Source organism: Anomalospiza imberbis, chromosome Z (genome assembly GCF_031753505.1).
Source record: "Anomalospiza imberbis isolate Cuckoo-Finch-1a 21T00152 chromosome Z, ASM3175350v1, whole genome shotgun sequence".
In the NCBI taxonomy this organism is placed as follows: Eukaryota; Metazoa; Chordata; class Aves; order Passeriformes; family Viduidae; genus Anomalospiza; species Anomalospiza imberbis.
In genome coordinates, this window is record NC_089721.1 from 46,078,031 (window position 1) to 46,096,238 (window position 18,208).

The 18,208-nt window shown below is 37.4% G+C and overlaps 1 long non-coding RNA gene across 3 annotated transcripts; it reads right to left on the reverse strand.

Moving 5' to 3' along the window:
* Positions 1-294: 294 nt before the first annotated feature.
* LOC137464704 (uncharacterized) lies at positions 295-17,914 on the reverse strand. 3 transcript variants are annotated; one of them, XR_010994374.1, is made up of 5 exons: positions 17,077-17,914; positions 13,726-13,860; positions 10,253-10,343; positions 3,275-3,395; positions 295-1,475 (listed from the first exon to the last, which is right to left on the reverse strand). It is a non-coding gene; the product is annotated as an uncharacterized lncRNA (long non-coding RNA). The 3 variants fall into 3 exon arrangements; XR_010994372.1 differs by having other exon boundaries at positions 3,275-4,189; XR_010994373.1 differs by having other exon boundaries at positions 3,275-4,189; positions 16,144-17,914.
* Between the last annotated feature and the right edge of the window lie 294 nt (positions 17,915-18,208).

The window sequence follows — 18,208 nt, forward strand, 5'->3', positions numbered from 1 at the left end:
TCTAATGTAAGGAAGTTTTCTTGATGAAAAAAAAAAATCCATCTCTTGTATTTAAATAAAGTATGAATTTCAGCTTTTGCATTTTTAGCAAAAAAAAAAAATCTAGAAATCTTAAGTAAAAGAGAAAACATTTCAAAAGCAAAACACTTTCCAACTGAAATAGATAAAAATTCACTAAATATTAACATGGAGAATACCTGTTATTAGGTCCTACTCTCAACCCTTCTTTTAGTACTGTATACAGAAAGAAATAATATTTTTGTTGTCCTCTGTTATTATATCTACTACATCACTGATAAGTAGATTCAGCTCTAAGTCTTATCAAAGGTCTCTGAGAGCAATTCCTGGAAAGCCCTGAGACTCAACTGAATCTACTGGTCAGAAATTCATACTTTGAGATCTGCCTTAGAGAACAGTGGTCACAAAATTACTACTATATGCTGATGGATCAAACCATTTTGGCTGTTGCTACATTCTTTGGGAAAGCAGGAGTAGCTCCGAGAGAGCCCCTAGACATTATGGCATTAAATGTACTTGTAATCACAGAGCCATAGAATAGCTGGGGTTGGAAAGGACTTCTCAAGACCATCTGTTTCAAAAGCTCCTGCTCAAGTGGGTTCACCTTGAGCACATTGCACAGGTTCTAGTCCAGATGGGCTTTGATTATCTCCAGAGCAGACTTCACAGTATCTCTGAGCAGCCTGTTCCAATGGTTGATCACAGTCAAAGTGAAAATACTTTTCCTCTTATTCAGACAGAACTTGTGATTTTGTGCTCATTGGTGTCCTGCCACTGAATACCACTGAAAAGAGTCTGGCTGTATCTTCTTGTCACTTGCCCTTAAGACATTTGTGTGCATTGCTGAGATTCCTTTTCAGATGCCTCTTCTCCAGGCTAAACAGGCCCAGCTCTACCTGCATAGAACAGGTGTTTCAGTTCCCTCATTATCTTCACAGTCCTCCACTAGATCCTCTCTCAGTTTCAGAAGAATGCAGATTATTTTTATTTCAGTATTTAACTTTTTATATTATGTTTTTTCTCATTGTAATGTTAGCTGAAGACTGCCAGATCAGAGTACATCTATCAGTTTAGGATAGGGAGGGAAGTATGCAATTGAAGGAGCAACTGACATCCCAAACATTTTACCAGCTGTAAATTAGTGTCTTCTAAACAATTCAAGCATCTGAATAGCATGACACCCTGAATTTATGCATCCTGAATGCACTGTGTTTAACCATAATTCCTGTGAATATTTAAGGCTTCACTCTATTTCTGCTTCAGATAGGTAATTTCCAGTCTTGACACATTTTATTTTTTAACTTCTAAGAGTTGGCTTTTGGCTTTTCTTGTTTCTGGGGCTGGTTTCTTTTTTCATTTTTCAGTACATTATCAGCAACATATTTTCTCATTTCTGTGTTGATTTTCAGCTGCAGGAACTTGTGTAGCCCATTTGACATAGTTCAGTTTTCTCAAAGCTGGTGGGCGAAACAAGGAAAGATTTTAATGGATCAACATGTGCATAAAGCTTTAGAGGGCAAGGTTTGCAGAAATATTCTTGAATTATGTAACATGTCTCTGTTTCAAGACCTTCACTTAAGTTCCTGCATAATCTTCCTTTGCTCCTGGCATGTTGAGTCAATTGATTTTACAATTTCTGAACACAGAGAAAAATTGAAGTAGTGAAGAAGCATTGCTAGCTGAAATGGAGAGGTACTAGTTTTTCAGGAAAGGGAAAAAGCTGCAAGAGGGTGGAAGTCACTGAGATGACTTCATTAAACATGAGAATTAAGGATTATTGCTTTCAAAATATGTCCATTTAATTTTTTCTGCAGACACTCACAACAGAAACATGAAACAATGTTTCATCATTACTGATGGAACAGTACCTACTGGCTATGAACTGACTTGAGCGCTTGTTTAGGGTTATTTGATATCATGGACTGAATTGAAGATGGAAATTACTAGAAAGTAGAGTAAGGGTAACCTTTTGAATATTAGTTTAACCTTTGCTTTCATTGACTGTTGGCATCTATTGTATCTTTCCTATGGGTAGAGCAGCATCTGTTATTGTAACTCCCATGAAAAGATTTTATCATTATTTTATTTATGTTTATGAAGATTTTTATATATTAAACTCTAAAGCAGGGAGAATGTAAAAAAGCATAGGATTGTTATTGGATTGGTGTACACTGGAACTGCACTGCATAAAGGTAAAGTGCTTAAAAACTGGTGAGGAGACCTTGCTTGAAGGCATGTATGTAAATTGGATTGTATATGCACTGAAATCTGTGTTATGGACATTAGTAGGTAAATCACTTGTGATTTATAGGCTGAACATTAGGGAAAGGATGCTTTCCTTTGATGTAGAAGTACTGGTTTCTGTGTAGTTCAGAAGAAACAGAGTGTGTTTCTAGGCTAGTTTACAGTAAGGAGCTGTTGTAGAGGCCAGATGATGGAGTTGGAGGCTTTTGCATACAAACACTGGTCTCTTGTAGCTCCATCTTTACTCAGCCTTATCCTTCTACTTCATCACTGTTCAGATGCATCAATTTCTGATACCTCTCATATTTGTATTCTCCTGAAAGTTTCCATGCTGTATCTAATTTACAACTCTCTTCTGCTGAAAAATTTCCAAAAAATTAGCCTTACTTGGACTGCAATACATAAAGGGAAAGTTACTGTTGTGTAAACTTACAAGATGATGAAAAAACCCGTAGTTTATAGTTATCATTGCAAGTTTATCTTCACCTGCTTACTGATTTCTCAAGTTAGAGATGCCTACGGAAGGCTCATTCTTCTGGCAACCTTGTGAATTTAATATCCCTCTTCCTTTTTATCTGCCATCCCCCTGTCTCTAGCAGGCATTCACCATGTCTTTTTCATAAAGCACCTGTTCTGTGTGTCCATCAGCTCTCCAGGCTTCACTTTGCATATGTCAATGTGTGCAGTAGGCTCAATAAATATACGGTGGACTGCTAGATATAGAAGCTGAAAATCTTACCAAAATAACTTTCTGATCAGTCACAGCATTGCTGATTAAAGCAGAGCACAGGGTGTCATAACAGGAATAAATTTATTTAGATACCAACCTGGCAACACCTTCCGGTTTCAAGTGATTTAACAATCTACCCGCAAAGAAGATGCAATAGGGAAATCAATTCAGTTGAAGATCCTTTTGACAAGCAAGGGAATGTTTAGATTTTAAAAAACCAAAAAAAAAATTGCTATTAGCAGTGAATTTGCAGCTTTATTAAGTATTACTCATTAAAGACACCTCAAGTGACAGATGAAAAAATGCTGATCAATCATTCAAGAAATTCTTCTTCCCAGTAGACCCTAAAAAATGTTGTCATGAATCAATCAATTCTTTTCCATCTTAACTTTGAAGATGATGTCTGAAATGTAGGAAAAGTGGGTTATAGTCCTTAGGTTAGATTGGAATGATACTAATTGGAGCTCATTATGGCCTAATATAAATGCTAATCTTATAAATATTAAAGAGTCAAATCTATCTTAATGCATTACACTGAACCTATTTTACCTTCAAAAAAGTCAGCTTCACATCAACAGAGTGGAAACTCTAGTTGTCAAAGTTGTAGAGGAACTTTTAGAAATGAGCTGTCAATATCCATAATTAAAAGCCTCTGGTCAGGCACAAGGAGAGCCCATTTACAAAAATGTTTTGGTTTTAACTTTAAGATACACTTATTACCCTGTCTGCACTCTATTCTTAGAAGATTTCTGGGGATCTGTTTGCTTGATATCAAAAATTCCTCTGTTTTTTACAAAAATCAGCTTTTGAAAAGCTGACAGTATGACAGCTATGCTATTTTTGATAGGAAACAACATTTGTGGCACACCTTCTGAATGACTGATGCCTTGTCATAAGATTATGTTATCTGTAGATGGATACAGACCTAGTTTTTAATCTATTTTTTGTCTATTCCTCTGCAATCTTGTTAGGTTCCTAGAAAATCTTGTCAGACTGCTATGCTGTGTTCTCCATAATGGTAAAAAACCCCCAAAAACTTCTTCTCTATTTTTCATTCCCTCTTCTTAAAATCTTCCTGTTCTCCTTCACAAAATGAAGAAATGCTTGCATTAGTAAGCTCAATTCACTGTCATCAGAACTCTGTTGGGGGAAAAAAAAACCCAGATTATGTGCTACTCTCCTTCAAGCATGTTCTCTCTGTAAAACCAGAGAAAATTATTTTCCTGATAGAAAGAAAGGGAGCATGCAAGTGGGTTAGGGGGATAAGAGACTGATCAAGCTGATCATGTAGGATTTACTCATGGGAAAAGTGAGGGGAGAGATGGAGTGCTTGGAGGAGGGAGAAGAGAGCATTGTGCTCTAATTGTAAAATTAAAGTAATTAGTTGGAGGAACAGAGTCTTGGGCTCTCAGCCTCAAACTAGAATAACTATTTAACATCTGTGTAACAGAATTCTGCTAAACAAAGCATAGAAATTCTGTTGAAATGCATATATAGCCCCAAATGTTGTCTTTTCTTAGTGCTTCTCAAAATTGTACTTTCTCCTCTTCTTCTTATTTTCTTTTTGTGCAATCCCATAAGTACCTTTCCCAGAAGATATAAATTAATGTTTCACACTGAATTATATATGCAGAATTTTAACCTGATCACAGGTTCTTCAAATTTGTTATTCAAATTTGGTTAGAAATTTCTTTGTGCACAGTGAGTGAACAATTTGAGAGTATTCAATAGTGACACAGTATTCAAGCATGCTTGCTAGTACTGGGAAAATGCTAGCTAATTTAAAAAGAAAAAGGCAAAATAAAAAGAAAATAAAAAGGAATAGGAGAAAGGAAGAGAAAAAAGAAAAAAGAAAAAGAAAAAGAAAAAAGAAGGAGGAAAAAATTTTAAATGAAAAAGGATAAAGAAAAACAAAGAAGAAAAACAAAATTAAGGAAAAAGAAAAAAAGAAAAAAGGAAGAGGAACAGGAAGGGGAAGGGGAAGAGGAAGCAGAAGAGGAAGAGAAAGAGAAAGAGAGAGAGAGCGAGAGAGAGCTAAGGGAAACAACAAACCTCTGCCTACAGGAGAAAAAAGTTGATAGTTTACTCCTCACTTTAACACTGGTTGCAATAAGTAACTTAAAGAATAAGAAAAGAAAATCTACTGCAGACTTTGAAGATATTTTTGTCTTTTCTTGTGTCTTTGTCTCTACTTGTCAAAAGCCTTTGTCAGTTTAGTTAGGAGTTTTTTTCTGTCTTATAATTGCATATAAGCTTTTAGCTCTCAATGTTTACAACAAAAAAGGCTGGATGTTAATATGATAAATTAGAGCATTTGGAAGAATTACCAATGTTATCTGCTTATACTCCTTACGTCCATGCTAGTCATAATACTTATTCACAATGATATAATACTAATTCTTGGCTTCATTGACATGGTTTTTCCACTAGTGATTGTGCTGAAATCCTTGGGTTATACCACTGAATCAGTGAAATAATAAATGAATTAAATTTGTTGCTTTGTATGAAAGAAATATATATTTTTTGCATTGCATTTGATAGGTATTTTCCAGCTTGAGAAGGGGGACCCAGAGCTTCTGAGTACTCCGCCATTTTACTAGTTTCTTCTCTAGGTAGAAAGGGAAGGGAGGGGAGGGGAAGGAAGGGGAGGGGAGGAACTACATGAAAACAAAAGGGGAAAAACTCTGTGTGCACAAAATAAATATTTTAAGGCAAACAGTAAAACAAACTATAATATTTTCAGGGTGTTTTATTACATTATAGTTAAAATTTATATGAAAATATCCCCCTTCTCATACCCTATCCAGCTGTTTATAGAGGAGTTTTTCTCACAGTAGGTGGGGAGTTGGGAGAGTAAGAAGTAAAAGCATTTATCTAGGGGGAAAAATTGTCTTGTCAAAGCTTTTAGTAAAGTGAAGAAAATGAAAGGAAAACCGCCTGAGAGATAGCTGTTTGACTCCTACAACAATGTGAAAAAGAGAAATGGCTCTAAGGACATATTTTTCCTTCTTTTCTTTCTTTATTTTTGCAAAATAAAGTGAATGGACCTATTTCAGCCATATTCACTTCATAAATTAATATGTAGTATGTTAAATCTGAGCCCTCTATTAATTTAACAGAACACATTGCTACTGTCTTTTGGTGTTTTTTTTTTTTCTGAGTGCCCAACAGACTAGAGGATCTGCACACAGTTTCACGTATGAAACTTAAGAAGTTTTGTGGTATTTACATGCCCTCTGAACAGAGAAAGACTTAGCTTTCTCAGGATTTCTCCTGAGAGAAGCTGTGCAAGAAGCAGAGAAAAGAGAATCAAAACAATTCTTATCTCATTTGCTGTTCCTGTGTTTGTGCACATGTTGTGGTTTGACATGGAAGTGATTTTTTCAGGAAGTTGGGTCAAACCAATCAGTGGTCAAGTTTGGATATTGGCACCTGAAGTGACCACTGAAAATAGGGATACGCCTCTGAGAACACAGGGGGTTAAAAGCAGGAACTCCCAAGAGCTCGCTCTCTTTGGTTCCAGTCAGGGTGCTGTGCAGATCTCCCCTGCCCAGCCATGGGGCTGGGTGGGGGAGGGGAGGCCATGAGTCCTGGTTGAGGTGAGCCGAGGGGGCTGAAGGACTGGAACCGAGCCAGCTCCTGTGGATGGAAGGGTGGAGAGAAGCAGAGATGTCTTTGTCGTCCCCCCCCAGAGGGATGAGACAGAGAGTCCGGATGGCACCTGTAACTTTGCCGGCGCGGAGGAGGTGGGGTGGGGGGAAGGCACCCAGCCTTGGCCTTGGGAATCGGCTGCTGGGCAGAGATTTCAGCTGTCCAGGGAGTCTGAGCTTTTAACCCTTTCCTGAGAAATGAAGGCTTTGTAAAATATTACTCCTCCTTGATTTGAAGTAGGAGAGAGACAGTCTGGGATCCGAGATGATGGAAGAAAAAATTGTTGAGTTGGAAGGAGATGATGGAGTGGCTTGTGGCTGGACTTCTCTTGTTAGCGATAGACTGAACCAAATTCTCCTAACAGAAGCTGCACTTAGGGGGGTGCGTTGGTGTGCCAGGAGACTTGTTTCAGTAATTACCAGCAGAGGAGTAGAGAGAACAGAGGAGAGTTGGAGAAGGTGTGGAGAAGCCCTCTATCTTCAAGGAAGAAGAAGAGGAGAAGAAGACCTCTCTTCTTGGACCCTCGGCCCCAGGGGAAAATGGGGAGGACTGTAGTCCCAAGATGAGAAACTGAACTGTTGTCTCTTTTGGTCCATGGCAAAGCATCCTTAAAGGAGCCCTATGAGCAGTCTGTCCATGCACGGTGGTGAGAGCACTGTGACATGGAAAGGAGAGTGTCACCATGGCAGATTTTCTCCGGGCGGTTGCCATGTGTGACATGGAACCATAAGGGTGGCAGTTGTGTTTCCTGGGGAGTCTGTGGCACAGGAGAGACTCCTGTCTCCCTTGAAGGACTGAGTATTTGATTATCTGAAGGGTGGCAACTTGATCAGGATCCTGGGTGGTGTCTCACTGTTGAGTTTGTTTAGAAATTAGGGGGGAGGAGGAGGGGTGTTTTGGAAAGTCTTCATCCAGGATTTAGTGTTTGTAAGTTTTATAGTAGTAGTAGTTTAATAAAGTTCTTTTTTTTTTTTTTGTTATTAAGCTTGGGCCTGCTCTGCTCTGTTCCTGATCACATCTCACAGCAGTTATTTAGAAAAGTATATTTTCATGGAGGCGCTGGCATTGCGCCAGTGTCAAACCATGACAGCACATTTGGAATGTGTTATGGAGATTGCTTACCCAAGGTGATTGCTTGATTTGATTCTCGTGATGGTGTTTTGGATTCATTGACCAATTGGATCCATGTATGTGTGTCAGAACTCTCAGGAGAGAGTCACGGGTTTTCTAGTTAGTTAATTAGTTAGTTATAGTTCTTGTTAGTGTAATATAGTGTAATATAGTTATAGTATAATAAAGTATTTAATTAGCCTTCTGAAATCATTGGAGTTCAGACATAATTTTTCCCGAGTCAGGATCCCAGCACCTATATAGTTCATCAACCAAAAATTAATCTTTACTACTTTAAATATTTATATATGCAGATATGTTGTTTTCTGATGTTTGCACAAAGTAAGAGAACTTCTTGGTAAACCCTGAAAAAATATAAATTTTCGATCTTAACAAAATTGATATCTTAAATACTTAAAAACCCATTTGGCTAATAATTTCCTTCTTAGAGTAAGACTGCTACAAGGCAAGAGAGCACTTGATGAATTAATATTTGTTGTGAAGTGGTTTAAAAAGTGTTTAAATAATTCACTGCTACTGTCCATACATTTTCGTGAGAAGTGGTAGCCTGGAAGGAATTTCGTGTCCTCTTCCTTAAAAATCAGAACCCCAGATAAAACTCCCCTTTTCTGCTTCAGCTCTACAGGGATGTGTGATCTTTTACTGATTACCCAAAATTTCCATTTTGATTTGGCAGTGGCCAAAAATTGCAGCATGTTGAAAGTCAGCTACCACAAAACACATATAATGCATGCACCAGATACTCAAAGCCAGTGATTTTGCTACAGGACTACTAATCTGCAGTATTTACATGGATGTATAAGCAGCCCTGGACAATAAAATATTTGGGTAAATGCACAGTAATCTTATTTTTGCAATAGAATGTTTTTTTCTGATTGAGTTTTAAAATACCACAAAGCTTGTTTGATACAAGTTTTAGCAGGAAGAAAATTTCTTCCTTGTGGGTTTACAAGGAAGCTGTAAGCTGTAGCTTAATGGTCTAGATCTTGGAATCTAAATGTGTAGTAATTTCTACCTCGTACATCCATCTTGTCACTTTTTAACATAAAAGTTTTTTCAGCAGAAGACAAGGGCTTAAATTATTTTCTAAACTGAGAGGGAGATAACTGTTAAACTTTAATACCATTAAGTGAAATTAACATGTTTAAGCTTTGTACTATGACTATTACAGAATAAAATTAAGGCTGGGAAATACTAAAATAAAATCCTGTTGCATCCTGGGTTTGGGTCCAGATTAGGGGTTCTAATGTATGTTAGTTAGGTGGTTCTGTGTACCCCTGCATACCCTCATATTCTCCCCGTGGTGGTTTGCTCTGGGTCAACTCCTGTAAGCCACCCCCCTGTCCACTCCAGAGAGTCCTGTGTCTGTCACCCTGTCCCTCAACCCCATTCGCCCCGGAGCCCTGTGTCCGCCCCTGTTGCGTCCCCGTTGGTTATCCCAGTCCGCGTCGCTCCCCCGTAGCCTGCCCCCAATGGGTGAGGGGGACTTCCGTCTCCCTCAGCCCGCCCCCTATAAAGCCCCATGCCTTTCTTTGTTCGTGGCCACTCCTTCCCATGTGGTGTTGGAAAGCGAGTTGCGCTTCTCCGTCGTAGCTCTGCATGACAATAAAAGCCTTCCAGCTGAAACTCGGACAGGGGTGGACAAATTCCTTCCCTCTTTGCCTCACCCCTCGCACGCGGCGGCAGAGCGTGGCCAGCCCACCGCCAGAGCGCGGACCGACACAGAGCCCGGATTCACGGTACCCTGGCTTAAGCCAAGAAGCAGCGCCATTCCAGGTGCCCCGGAGCTGCGCCAGACCGGGGAAAAGAACACAATGCCGCAAGTGGCGCCTAATGTGGAGCCACAGCCAGTGGAGCACAATGCTGCAAAATCCTAATTAACTTTTAAAAGAACTGAGAGAGATCATTGTTTTTTGGGGTCAGCCAGACTGAGATGCTTGCTATCTGATTTTTCTATGGTGTTTAGATTGTGTTCCAAGTACATGCCCTCTTCACTACAATGGTAGCTCCTATCCAGACACACTGTCTTCTGCCTCAAAATTATTTTCTTCCTGCTGACAAATCTTAGCTGAGCCAACTCTTCTGGCATGGTCTTACTTAACTTCTCTTCCTCCACACTTTTACTCTTTAAGTAGTCATGGCCACATATCAGGCTGAACGTGCAGAGTATGCCTGGCTGGCCTCCCTCCCAGTTCCTTACTGCTCCAAATCTCATTTTTGTTCCCTCACCAGCTTCCTCTTTGCCACAAGGTGGCCTGTTCACAGTCTATGAACATGCTGATCAACCCATTGTTTGAACAATATGATCTTCTCAGAATTGGCTTTACTGGGATTGCATACACTAAAAATGGAATAGGTGGGTTTGCTATTATCTTTACTAGTTTTATCTCTGCTTGCTGTTACACCTTCTCTCCCTTTCTCCCTCCTTTCTCTCCTCATGCCTCTATCTCTGCCCATTTGTCTCTCTTATTCACTTACTTTCTCAAGTGGGAGTCTGATCATTTTTCATTCCAGTTGGTTACTCTATCACACAAGCGAAATCTCATTGGTGATTTGTTGATCTGAGTACCTGAAACACAAGATTTGGGTAGTAGGGGTCTTTAGGTTCTTTCCTCTGCTAGGAATCAGACTTGTTACTGTTTGCTTGGAAGTGGACTTTGAAATGACTGGGGGGGGGGTGTCTTTTCATTGCATATTCACAGGCACAGGTTTCCAAAGCTCTAAGCTGTGCTTAGAGCTAGCTTATACTGAAGCCTAGGCTTTAGGTGGCCAGATATTTGCAATTTTAAACATTATTTTATCAGAAAGTTTTATAGCTAATACTCTTATGTTCAAATGCATTGTGTTGGGAGCAATAGGAAGTGTTGAGTTGTAAATTTTAAGGAGAAATTATATTTACATCATATTTTAACACACCCTATGGTGGGTTTATTTGTAAACTGGGCAAAATAAATTATCCTTCTTTCTTTAAATCTTGATCTATTTTATTACTACTCTTCTCTACATTTTATTATGAAGAATGAGTGGCTTTATTTGAGGTAATAAAAACTTGTATTGAACATGAAAAGAAAATAATTCATCATTGCTTCATTGCTTGCCAGGATATATTGTTGCCAGGAAATGAGTCAAATGCAAATATTTTATTGTCAGCACATACGAGATAAATGCTGATTTTTTCAGACCATTTCAGAATTGTGTTTCTCCTAGAAGAAAAAAATGTATATGGTCACTCCTTTCTTCTCTTGTGCGGGGGAAAGGGTTGAAGTTTCCTGCTTTTGCTCAGGGGAAATAATAGAGTGAGGTTGGGGAACAGTATTATGTTACAGTTGTGAGTGTAAGCAAGCTGGGGCAGACTGTGATGGACCCTCACAAATATGTGAGAATTAATGAAAAACCAAAAAGCACCAGAAAGGGAATAGAAGGAGAAATAAAGAAATATCCTCAGCAATCTGAAGAGAGTTGGAGCTAGAAAACACAGATCCACCAACTTCCAGATCCATAATAGTAATTTTTTGTTATTTCTTTTAAAATTATATACTTTTAAATTTCAAATCAGAAATTATGGTAATCAGTCACTTCACAATGGTGATAAGTGCTGTGTTGTTTGACCCTCAGTCAAAGACACTCTGACTCAAAGCATTAGAGATAAGTAATAAGCTTAGTCTTCTCAATGTTGCCCTGAACTTTAGTAAGATCTATGAAATTATAAGATCATGAATGTCCTTTTTTTGTGAACCTCAATACCTGCTTGCATTTCTCAGCTTGTCAATACCTGTTTTATTAGCCCTTTTATATATAACATTGCTGTAAGAATTTTACATATGGATCACATATACACAATAAAAGCTTTTCTTGGAATTCCTTCAAATTATGCACACACACACAAAAGCTTTCCTTGAGAGTAAGCTGTCTAGCATTTTGCAAGATGCATCCAAAAGAAAGCTAAAAAGAAATCCAAAGGCAACATTTAAGGGGAAAGACAATGAAATTAGTACCAGACAAGAAGCTGTTATTGTATCATTTTCATTTTTGTTTCATTGCTTGATTATCATGATCCTTACTCGTGATTTCTGTAGAGTCATTCATGTTCATGTGTTAATTGACATATAACTGCAGATAACTGTAATGGGAAACTGCAGATAACTCTAATGGGAAAAAATTGATTTTTAATGTATATTGATAGGGAGGTTTGAGCCACATTTAATTTGGGGGCTAAGCAAAATTATTAGGAGAGAAAAAGAATATTCTGGATTGGGGATATTTTTCAGATGAACTAAACTGAAATTTGCAAATCACATGATATCCAGTAATGTGTATCTTCAAGCAGAAATACAGTAGGAAATATGCTCTTTGTTCTAAAGATTAAAAAATGTATTTTGCTTTTCATAGGTCATGACTGTCATGCTCCATTTCTGAGGTAAACACCCTTTTTTTCCTCTTCATTAATAGTGATATAAGACAGCATGCTTTGTTGGCAATTAAAACCTGAAATCACAGGTTTTAGTCACAGTGATTGATGAAATCACTCATTCTTAGTTCATTTTCCTTCTTAACATTTTTTCTATTTTATTTTTTTCACAAATTTTGAAATTGAAATTCAAAGTGAAAAAAATATCTGTATACAACTCACTTAGAAGTACAAGAACTTCAAAACTTTTGTCCAATTCTTATAATAATCTCTACTGAGATGATACACAGATGTCAGAGATCAGATATACCTTATGTTTAATCCACTGAAACTGCTGTCATTGTTTTTCATATGCACCAAGTATGTTCAGAGCATAAAAATTAAAAGAAATTTGTTGAGTAGTGGGAGTATTTAAAATTTTTTTTCAATTTTCAAACTTGTTTTTATTTTTATGATTTTATAGATAATCAACAGAGGTCAGAGATCTATTTAAGAAGAGAGAAAGACATGGCTGTATTTTTGGTTTGTATAACTTCAGACAGACCATAAGTATTATAAGAAAATAAAGAATTATCATCTCAAATCTTCCATGTGACAGGTCTGTTGGAATTAGTTGCATGAGGAAAGAATGAGAAAAAAAATCAATAATGACAGAAATTGTTGATCTAGTTGTGACAGAGGCAAGACTTTATGGTAAAGCTTAGTTTTTATTTTACTTTGCTGACCTTGTGTATTCTATCCACTAAATTAAAGTCTTCCTTAAATAAGGATATAGGAAAAAAATCCCATGTCATATAATATTAGGAGACTGTAATATATTTGTTATTTATGGTTTATCATGAACTTCATATGAGAAGCAGAATTGATTTGGATAAAAAAATGCTCTTTTGAAAATATGAAAGCATAAAAAGAACATCTAGAGAACAAAAATTACTAAGAAAGACAACCAATGTTTTTTTCTATCTTTTATGAGATAAGATCCTTCTGAATATTGGAAAGGAGAATATGAACTAGATATTGATTATAAAATGATAGATAAATTTTAGCATTTGCTACAGTGTTGACAAGACATAATATATATTCCAGAATTATATACAAATGTTTCTAAAGCCTGTAAAATGGAAATAAACTTTGTATAGATCAGGGCCTGTTGTGACAGTATAAGATGTAAAGGTTTTAAACTGAAGGAGGGTTGATTTAGATTAGATAGAAAGAGACATTTTACAATGAGGATGGTAAAACACTGTCACAGTGATGGTAGATGTCCTATCCCTGGAAATATTCAAGGTTGGTTTGGATGGGGCTCTGAGCAACCTGATCTAGTGGAAGATGTCCTGCTTATTGCAGAGGTGTTGGACTAAATGACCTTGAAAAAGTCTCTTTCAGTTGGAACTATTCTACAATTTTAGGCATTTGTAAAGCAAAGGTTATTGAGACATCTCTCAGCAGAACCAGCATCTTCTTTACTCCTGTTAGGTCTGAAGATACTGGAGACATCCAGAATTCTATAGATGGGACATGTCTTGTATGAATTGCTGTGTACCTCAAGGCTCATTGCAATGATGTATCATTCCAAGTCCATTCCTTCTTCCAGCTGCCATGTAGATTAGGACTCCACAGTATGGCATAATCATCTGTTGGTCATGAGCCGTGTAGTGTGTACTTCACACTACTGGTCCTATGAAGACAAGGAAAAGAATAAAAAAGGCAGTAATCATTCCTTCTTTTTAAGTTTACCATTCCCTTCTCAATTGGTGGCTCCTCTTCTGTACACTTTTGCTCTCCTCTTCTTGGCATGCATGACAAAACCTTCAGGTAGAATAAAGATTGCTGTTAATCTACTGAGACCTTCCTTTGGTCAAGTCCAGCTTTTTGTTTAAGAGTTTGATCTGCTGTCTTTGCAGGGAATGCTACACCTGTAGAGTGAATGAATCAATCTTTGAGCTATCAAGAGTCTGGCTCATAAACACTGTGTGAAAGTGAACAAACGTACAAAAACCCCACGGAAGTCAGTAAGCATGAATGTCTGTGCTCTACACTGCTGGGCTCTCATATATCTCATTTGTCTATTGCCATTGTTAACTAAAATATTTATTGGACTGTAAGAGCATATGTGATATTACAACTTTATTGTGGTGTTAAAAAAGCCATTTCTAAAGAAAGCTTGCAACAACAGCAAAATCTCTCCACATTGTTTCAAAGCGAAGCTTTCCCATGTAATTTTAAATTTCATATGTGAGTAATTTACAGTTAAATTTTGCTTTATCAAAACAAAATCTTATCTCTACTTTTTATTGACTTTCCTTTACAATTATTTTGGAATTATATCTCTTCTTCAAAAAAGAAATTTTGCGTAAACACCCAGCCAGCCAGCCTGTGCATTCAGCAATAGCTTTTTGGGTTTTTTTCCAGTTTTATTATGTATGGGGTTTTTTGTTTTATCTTAAACTATTTTCTTAAACAGAGCAAAAATTGTATTATTTTAGTATATCCTTAGAATTACACTTTTTCAGGAATTACTTAGTTTTTTTCAAAAATGTTTTGCTATTTCTAGACTGTCCTATGACTTTTCTCATTACATTAAAGCCCCTTATCATCCTCCTAGGGAAAAGAGAAGGGTCTGCCAAAGATATTTCAACCAGTTCCACCAATGACATGATAATAACCTCACTGGGTAAGGCAGGTTTGGAAAATTGTCAGGACTCCCATTAATGAGGTCAGCAATTATGAAGTGTGGAGCTTAATATAGGAAAGCTGTTGAGTCTTATTATATGATTCCTACCATGTTCTGCCCTGTCTCATGTCTTCCTAGAATAGCCAGGTGATTAGGGCACTTACCCCTGGTGTCAAAACCCAAAATTCCATGAATACTTAATAAAATTTATACAAAATAGAGCTGCTCTAATAGTTGAGATTGAAAATGTTCCATCAAGCATAATGGATAGCCTTGAGGGCTTCCTGGGAAATGGCTGAGGATGAAATCTTCATTCTTACTCCAGGGAAACAGAGCCTGAACATGGGTGTTCTCCCTGCAGGAGATGCCCCTTTTGCCGTGCCTCTGGTTATTCTGGTATTTATAATATAGTCTTCCTAGAACAAGAAGTCTATGCTTGCTTCAACAGGTGTTCTCTCCTACATGTTTTGGTGTGAGCTAATTGCCATTTTTTCCAATGAAAGGTTACAAATGGAAAACTTGGATGCATTAAACTGGAAGACCACTCAAGATCAGAAAAATGTCATCATAAGGCATCTGCAGAGAAGACATCATATTCTTGTATCCTCTGTGTTTTCTACTTTTTCAATACTTGTATAATGATGTAGATGACTGCCTGCTAAAAGCAAGGTAAATTGACATTACCTGTCTCAAGATGTGTTCATTGATGTGCTCCTTTTTTAAGGCAACCTTGTACATTCTCTAAGTTTTTTTTTCCTCTGACTTTGGTAATTTTCTTTCCCCTCTATGAAGTGATCCATTCTTTCTCCTCAATTTTGTTAGAATTCTAGCTGCTGAGAATTTTAGATTTTCTGTACTGACAGGCACTGACCCTCAAAAGAACACTACACTTAACCTAAAGCTATAGAGAAATGTCCCAAAATTAAAAAATCAAACTGAGATTATCGTTGTGTAGTTTAAATAGAAGTGTGTGATATAATTTCCTGCATTGTCTTTGATGTTATGCCCCTCATTATAGTTGCATGTTTCCTTGCTTTCCTTCTCCATCAGGAATTTTACTGTCTTCAAACAGAAGTACCTTATTTTTACAAGGAATCTCATTTTTAATATGTAATTAGTTAGACTTCTGATGTTTGTCTTTTTATTCCTGGTCACAAAAGATCCCAGAAAGGAAAACAAAACAAAACTAAGATGTACCAGTAAAGGATGGGACACTCAAAGCTTTGTTCAACAATGTTCTAATGTGTAGGGGACACTTTTTCTGACTTCATGGAATGGGATTCCTACAATTTTGAAATCTGCAGTTCATTGGGCTCCTTGTTTTGTAAAGTTCTTTGCAGATAGATTTTAAATCATGCTGATAGTAACTGAAAGTAACTGCTTTCTGGGAGCATCAGCTCTATTTAATGCATGTACTTTTGATGCTTCCCACATGCTACTGGTGAAGGGCAGAAATAGATAATCATTTTCACAGACATACTGGAAAACACTGTGGGACCATCCTTGTATATTTTAACAGCCCAAATTTCATTATTAATGCTGAGATTTCTGTCACTTCTGCTATGAAATTTTATGTGGCTCACATTTTTGCCATGATTGACAGAAGATTCTTGCCTGGAACCAGCTGTTTGCTTACTGTGCACCACAGAAAAAGTATCTGAGATGGTCCTTGGCTATCACATTTTCATGTGATGTGCCCTTGCATATACATGTGCACATTACACAAAGAACAGAAGAGCTCACAGCAGCCCCAAAACGGCATCTGTTCTTTATAGTGAGATAAAGAAACTGCAGAAGGTTTGTTGAAACTTGCTGATGCTTGTTGTCACTTAGCAGGAAGTGTTTAGGAGTTTGTGAAGAACAAAATTACAATTTGTCAAATGTTGCAAACCTCCAAGTGATTGCATATTATTTGATTACTGTTGCTATAAATAGTATTTCACTTTGGAGGATTACAAAATGGCCAACTTTCTGTTCAGTAAAATGCTAGAATTTTAGTCTTTTCTTTCCTTTATATTTTTTCTTTGTGTTTTTTCAGAATATAAAGGATGATGTTGCTATTGATAATGTCCTACAGTATACTTTTGCCAGCACACATTAACATATGAAATCCAGACATAATTTAGCCTTCTGCAGGATGACATGACAAACCTCGAACTACAGTGAGATGATTTTCACATATGATAGTAGAGTCTTTTATACTGGCTAGTAGTACCTCACCTCCTAGCTCTCTCTGAAGTGATGAAAAATATCAAAATGTGAAGCTTGTATCTAAAGTCATTTGGTTCAACAGGAATAATTTAAATTTTTGGAGTCTTTTTCCATTAAGGCCAACATAATAATCCATGAAAAACTCAATGTATCATCTTCACCTGTGGATTCATGGAATAAGACAAATATTTCTGTTATGGCTACAGCTGCCAATAATGCTTGTGAGGAATGCCTGTGAGAGCTAGCAGGGTTTTTGACTTTAGGGAAAACCTCATGTATCTCCGAGTACATTTACAAAAGAAGCCCTGCAAATGGGAATGAATGAGTCATTACATATTTTTGGTAAAGTTGTCTTCTATAAATATATAAACTATGTTAATTCAGCCACAAGGGCTAAAGAGGAAGCCAATCCCTTTAAGAGAAGAAAATGGAGAGAACAGTATTTTCCAGTACTAAATAAAGACCTAAACATGCTACAGACATAATCAAGAGCTGTAAGCTGGGTTTATAAGCATGATGGAAAGACAGTGTTGTACTGAACACCAGAACAAGATATCAGGGATACCTTTAACTACTCCCCTGTCATTAGTTGAGCTGACAGAAAGGTCCAGATATAGCTAAAGATGGAGGTGTGGCCACAAGGTACTCATGATTACTGAGATCTGTCTGGGAACCTTCTCTTTTTCTTGTGTGTTATTGAGTAATGGATTATCACAGGTGAATTTTCAACTGCTGGTGATTAAATTAGACCGCCACAGATCAGGTGCAGACTCTTTTCCCAAGTGTTGCCTCACGTTCTACAAATGGGAATACACACTTGTGAAAGCTTTTAACTCCAGAGCTGAGTGATAAGGCTGCTATCAAAGGCATGTTCCCTGGAGAATGCTTTCTGCCACAGCAGTATAAATGGGAGGGATGCAATCTTCTAAGTACTTTGTCTAAAGCCACCCTTGGTTTCTCTTAGCCATTCAACATTGCCTATAAGAGCCAACTGTAATTGGGCATTTTTACCATTGAAATTAATGGTTTGGATGGAGGCAAAAACTGTCACTGCATTGCTGACTAGCTGAGTCTACCTTCAACTGAGCTTTTGTCAGGAATGTAATAAAGATAATCAAAAGTTTTGTCTTTTCTGGAGAAA